At 35.0% G+C, this 13,412-nt stretch overlaps 2 protein-coding genes across 4 annotated transcripts in view; one reads left to right on the top strand and one right to left on the bottom strand.

Moving 5' to 3' along the window:
• PTRH2 (peptidyl-tRNA hydrolase 2) overlaps window positions 1-11,001 on the bottom strand; it is a 55,806-nt gene extending 44,805 nt beyond the window's left edge. Inside the window, exon 1 of the mRNA XM_027034266.2 lies at window positions 10,861-11,001. The gene's annotated coding sequence lies outside the window, so the exon portion shown is untranslated. The remainder of the gene's footprint in view (window positions 1-10,860) is intronic.
• Window positions 1-13,412, top strand: part of VMP1 (vacuole membrane protein 1) — a 126,255-nt gene that overhangs the window by 38,298 nt on the left and 74,545 nt on the right. The window lies entirely within an intron of this gene.

Raw genomic sequence — 13,412 nt, 5'->3', positions numbered from 1 at the left:
TGTCTCACAGGTGCTGTACATTTTTTTAAGTCTTAAAATTTTCTTTGCATAGGACTCTCACACCCTTTGTTTATTATTTATTTTTATTTTTTATTTTTGTATTTTTTATTTATTCATTTAAATTCAAATTACTTAACATATAGTGTGGTATTGGTTTCAGGAGTAGAACCCAGTGATTCATCACTTACATATAACACCCAGTGCTCATCCCAACAAGTGATCTCCTTGATGCCCATTACCCATTTAGCCCATTCCCCCACCCAAAATCCCTCCAGCAGCCCTCAGTTTGTTCTCTGTATTTAAGAGTCTCCTATGGTTTTCCTCCCTCTCTGCTTTTATTTTATTTTTCCTTCCCTTCTATGTTCATCTGTTTTGTATTTATCAAATTCCACATAAGAGTGAAATCATATATTTGTCTTTTTTTGACTAACTTACTTTGTTTAGCATAATACACTCGAGTTCCATCCACATTGCTGCAAGTGCTCCCACAATTGATTTTAATACAGCAGTATGTTATAGCATAAAAACCACTGATAATTGTTTCATTTCCGGTGATGATAGATTAGGCAATTTAGATCAATACTCTCATGAAAGTATCTTTAACAGGTTGATAAAATTTAAAAACTCCTGTGCCTGGGTGACTCAATGGGTTGAGCATCTGACTCTTAATTTCAGCTTAGATCATGATCTCATGGTTCCTGGGATTGAGTGCTATGTTGGGCTCTGTGCTGACAGCCCTTGCTCTCCCTCTCTCACTTGTGCCTGTGTGTGTGTGATTTCTGTCTCTAAATAAAAAAAAAAAAAAGTCTGCCTAAAGTTATCATAGAGAAAAAAAAAAGAGCAAAGAATTATAAGGGCAACCGTAATGTTAAAGAGGAAACCTAGACAGGTGATACTGGCAAATGATATGCTTTGATAAACTTGCAGGCTTTGGATTGGAACCCTAAGGAGCCACACTTTAAAGGTAAGGATGAATTAGATACAAATTAGCCCTTACAGAGACTGAAGCTCAGGCTTAAATCTTAAGTCTAGAGGAAAATAAAATCATTCTAGGCTTCACATTAATTCCATATTTTTTTCATATATAAGTCTACCACTCAGTCAAAAGTAATCAGGTATCTGAGGAGGCAAGTTAATTTGGTCAATACAAAGAAATAATAGAAACAGATCCACAGGGGATCCATTTAATGAAGTTATTATACATGTATTAATCTAAAGCAATGTGGGGGTGCCTGGGTGGCTCAGTCAGTTGAGCCTCTGACTTTGACTCAGGTCATGATCTCACGGTTCATGAGTTTGAGCCCCACGTCAGGCTCTGTGCTGACAGCTCAGAGCCTGGAGCCCGCTTCAGATTCTGTGTCCCCCTCTCTCTCCGCCCCACCCCTGCTTGTGCTCGGTCTCTGTCTTTCAGAAATGAATAAACATAAAAAAAAAAATTTAAAGCAGTGTGTTCAAGGTAATAAACAAGTTTGAATATTTTGGCAGAGAATTAGAGTCTATAAAAGAGAGGCAAGTGGAAATTCTAGAATTGAAAAAACATAGTAACTGAAATTAAGAACTCAATTAATGGACTTTCAGTAGATATACCTAAGAGAGGACTAATAAACTGCAAAATAGGCAAGAGAAAAATGTCCAGAACAAAAAGAAATGGAGAAAAAAACCATAATGTCTTCAAAAGGACTCCAGTAAGACTGATTTCTTGCTGTCATGGATTTTGTTGAGAAGTTAACAGCTGACAGTGGAATGGTATCTTTAAATAAAGGGCTAAAAGAAAATAGCTACCAACAGAGGATTCTATACTCAAAGTATCCTGTGAACAGTATAAAATAAAGATACTAAAAAAACCCAAAAAACAGAAAGTTTGTCATCAGCAAACATTCTCTAAAGGAAATAGTAAAAGATATTCTTTGAATTGAAGGAAAGTGTTTCTTGATTTAAGCCCAGAGATTCAGGAACAAATGAAAAATAAGAAGGATAAATATATGGGTAAATTGAAATTAAGATTGACATCAGGGTGCCTGGGTGGCTCAGTCGGCTAAGCGTCTGACTTCAGCTCAGGTCATGATGTCGCAGTAATGATAATGTCTTTTTTTTTTTTAATGTTTATTTATTTTTGAGAGAGACAGAGACAGAACGTGAGTGGGTTAGGGGCAGGGAGAGAGGGAGACACAGAAGCAGAAGCAGGCTCCAGGCTCTGAGCTGTCAGCACAGAGCCTGACACGGGGCTCAAATTCACAAGCTGTGAGATCATGACCTGAGCTGAAGTCAGATGCTCAACCGACTGAGCCACCCAGGTGCCCCAATGATAGTCTTAAGAGATTAAAATATAGAGAGAATTAAAATACATCATCTACAAATCAGATGTGGAATAATTGAAATTATTGAAGAATAATTATTCTAAGGCCTTTGTATTCTGTTAAAGGCTAGATATTCATTTATATAGCACTTTAATAAACAAGGATTTATTTTATAATCTTTAGGATAAGCACTAGAAAGATACATAAAAATCAAGCTAATAAGGGCAGGTAAAAATTGAGTAATTTTTTAAAAGCCAAACCAAAAGAAGGCAAGGAAGGACAAAACGAACATAAATAGGATGATTAGTAAGCATTCAGTGGTAGATTTAAATCCCAAATATATCAATAATTATATAAATGTAAGTGGAATAAATATCATTTTCTATTGTCCAGATAAATGTAAAAAAATATTTAGCTATTTGCTGTATGCAAACTACATACATAAAATATGAATACACAAAGATTAATGGTAAAAGGATGGAAAAAGATGAGCGAAATGTCAGTGAGCTTATGTACCTATATTGAAGTCAAAGTAGAGTATGAGGCAGAAAGTGTTAATAGAATGCATCAGTTCTTAATAATAAAAGATTAATTCACCAGGAAGTTATAAGTTATATTTGTATTTATCTTATATACTCAACATATAAAAAGCAAAATTTGGGGGGTGCTTAGGTGGCTTAGTTGGTTGAGTGTCTGACTTCAGCTCAGGTCATGATTTCATGGTTCATGAGTTTGAGCCCCACATCGGGCTTGCTGCTGTCAGCGCAAAGCCTGCTTCAGATCTTCTGTCTCCCTCTCTCTGTGCCCCTTCCCTGCTTGCATGCATTCTCTCTTTCTCTCAAAAATAAATAAACATTAAAAAAAAAAAGCAAACCTTGGGGCACCTGGCTGGCTCAGTCTGTGGAGCATGTGACTCTAAATCTCTGTCATGAGTTCAAGCTCCACATTGGACATAGAGCTTACACTGGAAAATAAAAATAAAAACAAATAAAAAGCAAAACTTGGCAGAACTACCGAGAGAAGGACATAACTTCCACAAACTTGGAGAACTAATAGGGGAGTATAGTATAATTGTTGGATGCCAGGTCAATATATATATATAACAATTGTATTTTTACATACTGTAAAAAACACTTAGTGAAATTTTTTAGAAGGTACTATTTATAATAGCATTTTATTAAAAAAAAGCAAAAATCTAGGAATAACTTATAAAAGATATGGTTCACTTCTACATAAATTGTAAAATATTATTGGAAGCAGAAAAATCTAGATAAAAAGGAATATCATGTTCATGGATCAGAAGATACAGTATTGCAAGGCTGTGAGTTCTCCCAGTTTTATCCATAGAATCAGTGCAATATCAGTCAAAGTTTGTAGAAATTGACAGACCAATTGAAAAAAGTTTCATTACACTAGCTTTGTAATCAACCTTAACAACCAGTAGGGTAGGTCCCTGTGTTGTATGTTTCTATTTCTTGACCTAGGTAGAGGATACTTGTGCTGTAATAACTCATTAAGATGTATGTATAATGGACTTTTCTGTATATGCTGTATTTAAATGTTCTGTTTTAGTACATATACTGTTTTGTTTTGAAATTTTATAGTCATTTTAAAGTTTTATTTATCTAAGTACTCTCTACACCCTACATGGGGGTTGAACTCATGACCCCAAGATCAAGATGTTGCATGCTCTTCCAACTGAGCCAGGCACCCCTGCTATAGTTATTTTAAATTGGCATCTAACTACTTCCTAAAATCAGAAAGTGTTCATTTAGATAACATTCATTTTTGTGAGGCTTTTTCGAACTAAGACTGAGAACAAATGGGTTGTCTTATATATTCTCAAAAAACTGAATTTTTTCATAAAGTCATCACTGTAGTAGTTCATTTTAGTTCACTTCAAAAAGTTTGAACATTTAATTAGTGCAAAAAAACACTCTGAAATACTATGTGAATTACAAAAAAAAAAGGAATTCATTATATAGAACAGAAGATATATATTACATAAATACATGTACTGCAGGACATTATGGCAAATATAAATACTCTCATAGTGATATTCATAAATTGTTATAAGACCTCCTAAAATGGGGAGGAATTCTCTTGGAGAAAGAATAGGAAAAGTTCACAAAGATGGGTTTATTGAGGGATAGGCAGTCAGATATGAAAGTAGGAAATCTTGGAAATGGAAAGAAGACCCAGGTGTGAAAATACATTGGTGCCAAATTGTGGAAAGCTTTAAATGTCAGTAGGGAGTTTATGTTTTATGTGTCACAAAGAGTTTTCCAAACAAGTTTTAACATGTGGTTTAGGAACATAACTCTGAAAGCATTGTGGAGGATAGATTTGGTGGGAAAGCAACTGAAAATAAGGGGTCTAGTTAGAAGGCAATTGTCCAGGTGAGAGGTAGTAATTACTTGATCTAAAGCAGAGACAGTAGGAAGGGTATGACTGTTGATGAAAAATGACCTAATCTGTCTATAGCTTTTTCTTATTTTGCATAATAGTTTTATATTGAACACCACTACAGCCTCTATTTCCCCAGCAAATAAAACTACATCTACTCTCTGCTTTATAAATAACATTGTAATATGCTCTTTGCATTGAATTTAGGTAAACACCAGGCATAATGATTTAAAATGTGATTTTTGTTTTTTTTACTTAGTGTTTATGAGCATGCTTATGGTCTCTGGTATATCTATAGTAAGATATGTTATTTTTTTATAGAAGAAAAGAATCCTAACTAAATAACAAAATAGAAATTAAATAGCATTTGTAAACTGCTCTCTGCCTATTTTATTTCTTAGGCATTTTTTTGTTCCTTTGTGTGATGTCTATTTCATGAGCAAATTTTGCCTGGAAAGTAGTGCAGGTTACTGATTTCATTCATTTACTTTACTCATGTTTTTTAATAAGTAGATCAGATGTAAAAAGGCTTCTGTGGCTGGCAGATTTTTCTCAGATTGCGCCTTCTAAGCACTCTTCTCTTGGATATTAATTTCCAGAAATCCATTAACAAATCTCTTTTAGTCTTAAGCATGTAGCAGATTTCCTTTCAGAAGATTTAGAACATGAATGATCCAGGAATGCTTATTTATTAGTGGAAATTATGCCCAGAGTAAAAACAACTTAATGAAGGGAATGTTGCTGATGTTAATAACCTCTTATTTCCACCTTAAATGGTCTGATCAGCGCCAGACATCTCATTGGTCAGCACTTTTTCTGTAAAGAGCCATATAGTAAATATCTTAGGCCATGCAGTTTCTCTTGCAACTCCTCAGATCTGTCATTACAATGAGAAAGGATCAAAGGACAATATGTAAAGGAACGTGAACTTTATTCACAGAAACACGTTGATCTTCAAGCTGTAGTTTGCCTTGCTCTAACTCACAAGGTGACAGTAGTTCATTAGAAGTTTGGGAGCCTTAGTGAGCTAGCCATCTTCTAAGGATTTTTATAAGACATATGCATTTGACTCATCCATTTGCCAAAAATATTATCATTTCTCTCTTCCAGTCATAATATTAGACTTAACGTGATGGTTTATAAGAGAATATAGTTGTGTGAGTGCTTGAGTGGTCTAGAAAACCATCGAGGGAAAAAGAATGAATTTTGCATGAAAAGGGAAGTGGGGGAATTGCCTCCAAATGAGTTGCCTGATGACAGTAAGATTTAATTCTAATTTCATGTAGTAATTGTTAATGTGTGCAGCTATTGAATACTGGTTTTTACAACATTGCATTCATTATGAGAAGTAAGTAATTTATGGATTAAGTTTAGAGTGTCAAAAACAGTTGGGAGAAGTGATGGGTTATTTCAGTAGCCACCTTAGAATTACTTCCCATTACTAGAAAAATATGATTCATAATTCTGTAAACAACCGGGCTAACAAAAACAGGAACTTTGGTACTTGATGAGAAATATATCTCAGGCATGCTCCTTAACACACATATATCATTATTCACCAAGTTACAAGGCAAGCAGATGATTAAAGAGCCATTTGTATACTGTATGTGCCATTTATGATTTATAAAGTTTATTTTTCTTAATAATAACAAAGAGAATGAGTCCTTAGACAGGAATTTACAAGTCTCAAATATGTGAACAGTTCTGACACTAGGTGGAGCAGTTTCCTGGACAAAGCCTTAAGAAGCCCTAGATTCCTTTCAAAAAACCCCACTCTTAGAAAAAGAAGTCTAATGAGAACAAGAACTATCAACAATAATGGTAAAAGGCACCCAAATATTGAGCTATAAATAGAAAGCTGAATATATGTTACAGATAACTTTTCCCTTTGGCATGTACATTTTAACCATTGAATTCCTGGATGGGAGGGATAGTCACGTGTTGAAAGTGTTAGAGTTGCCCTGTCTAGATGCAGTTGGGATATAGAAAAGCTTTGGAACAGTTCAATTACGTTGTAGAATATATTAGGTTTTATTAAAAGCTATAACATCAAGGCATTATCATCTGAATAGTATTAATGAGTCATTTGTTTAATAGGACCATTGTAATAGAAAAAAAAATTTCTCTCTGTTATAAAATAAAGAAAGTTAGTTGTGAGATATTTGCCTTTGTAAAATTCAGAGGCCTGTTTCTGCTTTAAAGTTTAGGATTATTTCATTACAAAAGTATGTGGTAATGATTGTATATTTAAAAATATGACATCTTGATTGCTGTTGAATGTTTATAGAACCCTTCTGTAAACCACCCCCCCGCCTTTTCCTTTAATGAACAAGTGCTTTATAGTATGTATATAGTACTTTATAGTATGCTACTAAAAAGCTGTGTTTTCCTTAGGTGTAGACATTTCTTATACTTTTTGACTATTGGCTCTTTAATGCCTAAAGTAAATGTTACTTGGAAAACTGCATGGATATGGATTGAAATGAAATAGTGAAGTAGGTTCAGTAAGAGAAATATTGTAGTAATGGCTTAATGCTATGAGGTAGGAGAATTCTTTTAAAAAATTGTTAGCTAACCTCTTTTTTCCCTGCTTGACTCTGATAAATGCCTCATTGCTCACCTGTCTATCCCTGTATAAGGCAAAAATGAGGGAAGGCATTGGCAAAAGTAGGATTTTGGTGTAACTGGATAATGCTCTGTATAGGTATAATGACTCTGGCTATAAGTATGCAGTGATTCAGGACTCTGGCGGGAAGACCAAACAGGCCCTTCTTAGAAAATGTCTGTTTGCGCTTTTTTTGATGAAGGCTTGATCAGCTCTTCTCCCTGCCTTTCCCCAAAGAGTGACTCATGCATTAACTCTTGTGAATATCACCACATCAAAAGAAGAAACCAAGGTCTCCAGGACATAGGGCCAGGTTTTCACAAAACAAAAGGGGTATGCATAGACTGGATAACTTCCTGTCCTTAAATCACTGTTTATTAATGTGTGCTTTAATGAAAGATAAGGAGATTCAGGTTAGCTGAAATCTGTCCTATTGGGTATATATTTTAAATAATTTATAATAGCCTTTTTTAAAGTTCTCTATAAATGTGTGGTTCTCTTCTCCTGAACATTTAAATCAACTTCATGATCACAAGTTGCTTAGTTTAGAGAAGATAAGTAAAACATGTCTAGGGGCGCCTGACTGGCTCAGTCAGTGGAGCATGAGACTGTTGATCTCAGGGTGGTGATTCAGGCCCCAGGTTGGGTATAGAGATTACTTAAAAATAAAATCTTTAGGGGCGCCTGGGTGGCTCAGTCGGTTGAGTGTCCGACTTCGGCTCAGATCATGATCTCGCTGTTCATGGGTTCGAGCCCCGTGTCAGGCTCTGGTCCTGGCAGCTCGGAGCCTGGAGCCTGCTTCAGATTCTGTGTCCCCCCTTTCTCTCCTCCCCACCCCTAGTTGTGCTCTGTCTTTCAAAAATAAATAAACATTAAAAAATTTTTTTTAAATAAAAATAAAATAAATAAAATCTTTAAAAAAGGAAACATGGATTAATTCAATATAATAAAAATGACTTCAATAGCATGTCCTTATAACTTGGGAGCATGCACTATAGAATTTATTATACATTTTTTGTTTTGGTTAGCAGTTTTATACTTACCATCACACTTTTACTATAGAATCTCATAAAGGGATGCCTGGGTGGCTCAGTAGGTTAAGTGTCTTGCTCTTGATTTCAGCTCAAGTCATGATCTTACAGTTCATGAGATTGAGCTCCATGTCCAGCTTTGCGCTGTGCAGAGCCTGCTTGGGATTCTCTCTTTCACTGTCTCTCTGCCCCTCCCCTGCTCATTCTCTCTTCTCTCTCAAAATAAATAAACATGAAAAAAATAAAAAATAAAAGAATCTCTTACATTCTTGCCCTGTTACTTAGGTCATGCAGGCATTGTTACAATTATTATTATTAGGATTTTTCAGATGGAAGTCCGATTATATCTAATAAGTTACTAACAGATTCAGAAAACAAATGCACATTAATGCTCAAATTACTGCTTTTTGACATTATATATACTGCATTTTATGTAGTGTGACCAGAGGCTTATTTTGTAAACTTGAGACCTTTCTCACAACAATAATATGAACACTAGTTAAACTACTCAGTGCCTATTTGCAATCAATAGTTTTATGCTTTAGCCTTCTAGAATGATTTGCTGTAAACCATAACCTTAGGTAAATTGTTTTCTGACTATGATGAGAAAAGCAATGATTAATAGAATTTGAGAAATAGAATTCCTGTTTGCAAAAGCATTTTAAAGTCCCTTAAAAGTCAGACTTAAAGAAAACAAAGGTTTTGCAAGTTGTACAGACAACCATTTGTCATCTCCTTTCATTTATTTATCACCCAGATATTCCTAATGAATCACATTCCAACCTAACCACTGACTCCTTTTGTTCCTTAGTGAAGGAGTGTGGCAAACAAATGCTTTCCCAGTGAATCAGCACAGGATTCTTGATTTTATTACCTTTGCCCTAAACTTTCCAGACAAAACTAATTGGAAATTTTGCCTTTGGGATCTCACTTGACTTCTGTGTACGGATGATGGATTAGGCTATGAATTGACATTACAGATGTTGTGCAAACAATTCTATTCATTAGGAATGTTTTATCAGTTCTAAGGGAGCTGCCTAAGGTGGATGAATGTCTGTCTGTCTGTCTGCTTATCTTCCTTGTAAAAACTCATATATACACATACTTATATGCTATCAATTAATGGGATATCATATTCTTCATCTGGTTGATAAAGAGGTTTGGCTAAATAGACTTACCATTTATGACTATTTTAGGTTTTTGTTTTTAAGAAAATGTATTTGCAAAAACGGGCCCCTAAATAAATCCAACAGTAAAGTTCCAAAGCAGAAAACTTTAAACAGAGTTTTGTTTTGTTTTTTTAATGTGTATTTTTGAGAGAGAGAGACAGAGCATGAGTCAGGGAGGGGCAGAGGAAGAGGGGAGACACAGAATCCGAAGCAGGCTCCAGGCTCTGAGCTGTCAGCACAGAGCCTGATGTGAGGCTCAACTCTCAAACCTTGAGATCATGACCTGAGCTGAAGTCAGATGCTCAACCGACTGAACCACCCAGGTGCCCCAAAACTTTTTTTTTTTAATGAAGCAGCAATGCATATATAAGTCTGTCATTTTACTAATATAATTTTTTTCAGAGATTAATGTACGAATATCCCACTCCTTCCTTACAAAGATCCTACTTTGTGTTTGTGGTACCAAGTCTTCTTTCTCAGAGCTTATATAGGTACATTATTATCTTCACTACCATTTTATGGGTTTTTTTCTGTTGTATAATTTCAGGTATGATAATTTTATCTGTTTAGGACAATTTTTTTAAATTCTAAATTTGTCTTAGAACTTTTGGTATATTAATTCCTGAAGTTAGAGTACAAATTGATCTCATAGAATTGTCTCTGTTAAATTTTTTCAACCAATCACTAAAACTTCCCCTTTTATACTGCTCATGAAAGAATTTAAATTGTAGAAATGTAACTTCTAAAATTTATCTTAAAAAATATTTTAAAAGTTAAAACACTTCTTCCACAAATACGCGTATCTCCTCTCATAAGAAATTTTACCCCCAAATTAACTATAATTTTGCTCTCACTCAGACATACTAGTCCTTGGCTAAACACTACATCGTTCATCCTGGGCAAGGCAAAATTATTCCATGATCAAAACTTTGGAAAATATAATGTAATACATCTCATGAGACCAGATATATGAGGCTTTGAACTGAAGTAAAACCAGATGTCTGATATGTTACAAATAGCTGAACTATCTTATTGCCACAGCTTCACCTAGAATAACTATACTAGATTATCTAAAAGAAGAAAGAAAAGAAAAAGACCTAAAACCTGCCACTTTAATGAGAGTATAACTTTTCATCACAGTCATAAAATTTAACTTCTTTATCATTAACGGGAACTTCCATTGGCAGTAATTAGGAACTCTCAGGGGTTATGAGTACAGTTAGTGAATGTTACTTGTGACTTGATCTCTAGGGAATTTATAGAGCTTCCTGTGCTGGGGAATAACAGTCTGGGCTAGATATAACTGTTTGGCCTTCCTTTGATTATGACCACATAGGTTAAAAGATACTGACCTTAACTGGAGAAATTAACCTTCAGGACCTTCATTTGCCACTTTTCCTTGAGTAGTGCTCCTTGTGTTGATCTTTTACATTGCTGCATGGCACGTGCTTTTAAATACACTGAGACTTGTCTTATACCAGATTATATGGTCTATATTGATGAATGTTCCATGTGTTCTTGAAAAGAATATGGATTTGGCTGTTGTTGGGTGGAGTGTTCCATATTGTTCAGGTCTTCTGTATCCATACTGGTTGTCAATTTAATTGTTCTGTCAACTCATAAGAGAAGGGTATTGAAATTTTCAGCTGTAATTGTGGATATTTATTTGTCCTTTCAGTTCTGTCAGTTTTTGCTTTATGTATTTTACACTGTAGTTAAGTGCCTACATATTTAGCATTGATGTGTCTTTTCTAGAATTAGTGCTTTTATCATTCTGAAATGTCCTTATTCATCTCTAGTAGTACTCCCTATAGTCAATCCTACTTTATCTGATATTAATATAGCCACTCCATATTTTTTATGATTATTTCAAAATGGGTTATATGTTTTTATCCCTTTATTTTTACTTTTGGGTCTTGATGTTTAAAATGGACTTCCTAGGGGGTACCTGGGTGGCTCAGTTGGTTAAGTGTCTGACTTCGGCTGAGGTCATGATCTCACAGTTCATGGGTTTGAGCCCCACGTCGGGCTCTGTTGACAGCTCAGAGCCTGGAGCCTGCTTCAGATTCTGTGTCTCCCTCTCTCTCTGTCCCTCCCCTGCTCGCACGATCTCTTTCTTTCAAAAATAAATGAACGTTAAAAAAAATTTTTTTTTAATTTTTTTTTTTAACGTTTATTTATTTTTGAGACAGAGAGAGACAGAGTATGAATGGGGGAGGGTCAGGGAGAGGGAGACACAGAATCTGAAACAGGCTCCAGGCTCTGAGCTGTCAGCACAGAGCCCGACATGGGGCTCGAACTCATGGATTGCGAGATCATGACCTGAGCTGAAGTTGGCCGCTTAACCGACTGAGCCACCAAGGCGCCCCCCCAAAATTTGTTTTTTTAATTTTTGTAAAAAAATAAAATAAAATGGGCTTCTTGGAGCACCTGGGTGGCTCAGGTGGTTAAGTGTCTAACTCTTGATTTTGGCTCAGGTCATGATCTCACAGTTTATGGGATCAAGCCCTGCATCAGGCTCTGCACTGACAGCACAGTACCTGCCTGGGAGTCTCTCTCTCCCTCTCGCTCTGCTCTTCTCCTGCTCATGCATGCTGTCTCAAAAATAAATAAAAATAAACTTCAAAGAAAAATAAAATGGGATTCTTATAGATGGCATGTCTTTAATCCAGTCTGACACTCTCTGTCTTTTCATTTGTATGTTTGGTCAATTTATAATTAATGTAATTATGAGTGTGGTTGGATTTAAGTGTACCCTCAAGCTGTTTGTCCCACCTATTTTTTATTTTGTCCCACCTATTTTGTATTCTTTTCCTATCTTTTTTTGGATGGAGCATTTTAAAAATATATATATAATTTAACTGCTCTGCAATAGTATATTCCATTTTTCTCCCTCCCATAATGTATGCTGTTGTTGTCATATATTTTACTTCTACATGTGCTATAGTTTTTAATTCAGACAACTAGTTATTTTTGAAAAGATTTTTAATGAGGAGGAAAGATCTTTTATATTTGTAGTACTCTTTATTACTTTGTATACATTAAGATTTCATCTGGTATCACTTTTCTTCTATCTAAGAACTTCCTTTAACATTTGTTATAGTCCAGATCTGTTGCAGCAGATTTTTTTGGCTTTTGTTTATCTGAAAATATTTTTATGTTATTTTTATTTTGAAAATATATTTTCCCTGGATTCTAGATTTTTTTTTTCTTTCAGCTCTTCAGAGAAGTAATTCCATTGTCTTTGGATTGCATTATTCTGATAAGAAGTATTATCTATATTTCCCCATAGATAATTTATCTTCACCCCTCCAGTTGCTTTTGAGATTTTTCTCATCATTATTGAGTTAATAGCAATTTGATTAGATTGTGATTGTGCTGATTTTCAGTGATTTAAGTGTTTTCTTTGTATTTGTCCTGAGGTTTGTTGAATTTCTTAGATCTGTGAGTTCATGGATTGATATTTTTCATCAAACCTTAAATACTTGGCTACTATTTCTTCAAGTATTTTTCTGCACACACTCCTTCCCACCAACACACACCTTCTCCTCTCTTTCTGGGATTCCAATTACATGTATACTAGACTAGTTGGTATTATTCCACAGGTCACTGTGGTTTATTTCTTTCATAGTCTTTACCCTCTGTATCCTTTTGTTTGGATACTTTCTATTGCCCTGACTTCAAGTTCTCTAATATTTTCTTCTGTGGTATCTGTCTAATCTGTTGATAATCTAGCCAATGAATTTTTCCGTTCAGATATTATCTTCAGCTCTAGAAGTTCCATTTTTTATACTTTCCATTTCTTTCCTCATGTTTGTGTTTTCCTTTTTTTTTTTTAAGTTTATTATTTTGAGGGAGACAGAGACAGTGTATGTGGGGGAGGGGCAGAGGGAGAGAGAGAATC

This window comes from Acinonyx jubatus, chromosome E1 (assembly GCF_027475565.1).
Source record: "Acinonyx jubatus isolate Ajub_Pintada_27869175 chromosome E1, VMU_Ajub_asm_v1.0, whole genome shotgun sequence".
Taxonomy (NCBI): domain Eukaryota; kingdom Metazoa; phylum Chordata; class Mammalia; order Carnivora; family Felidae; genus Acinonyx; species Acinonyx jubatus.
The sequence above is the reverse complement of the archived record's forward strand: the minus strand, read 5'-3'. Positions and strand labels throughout refer to the sequence as shown.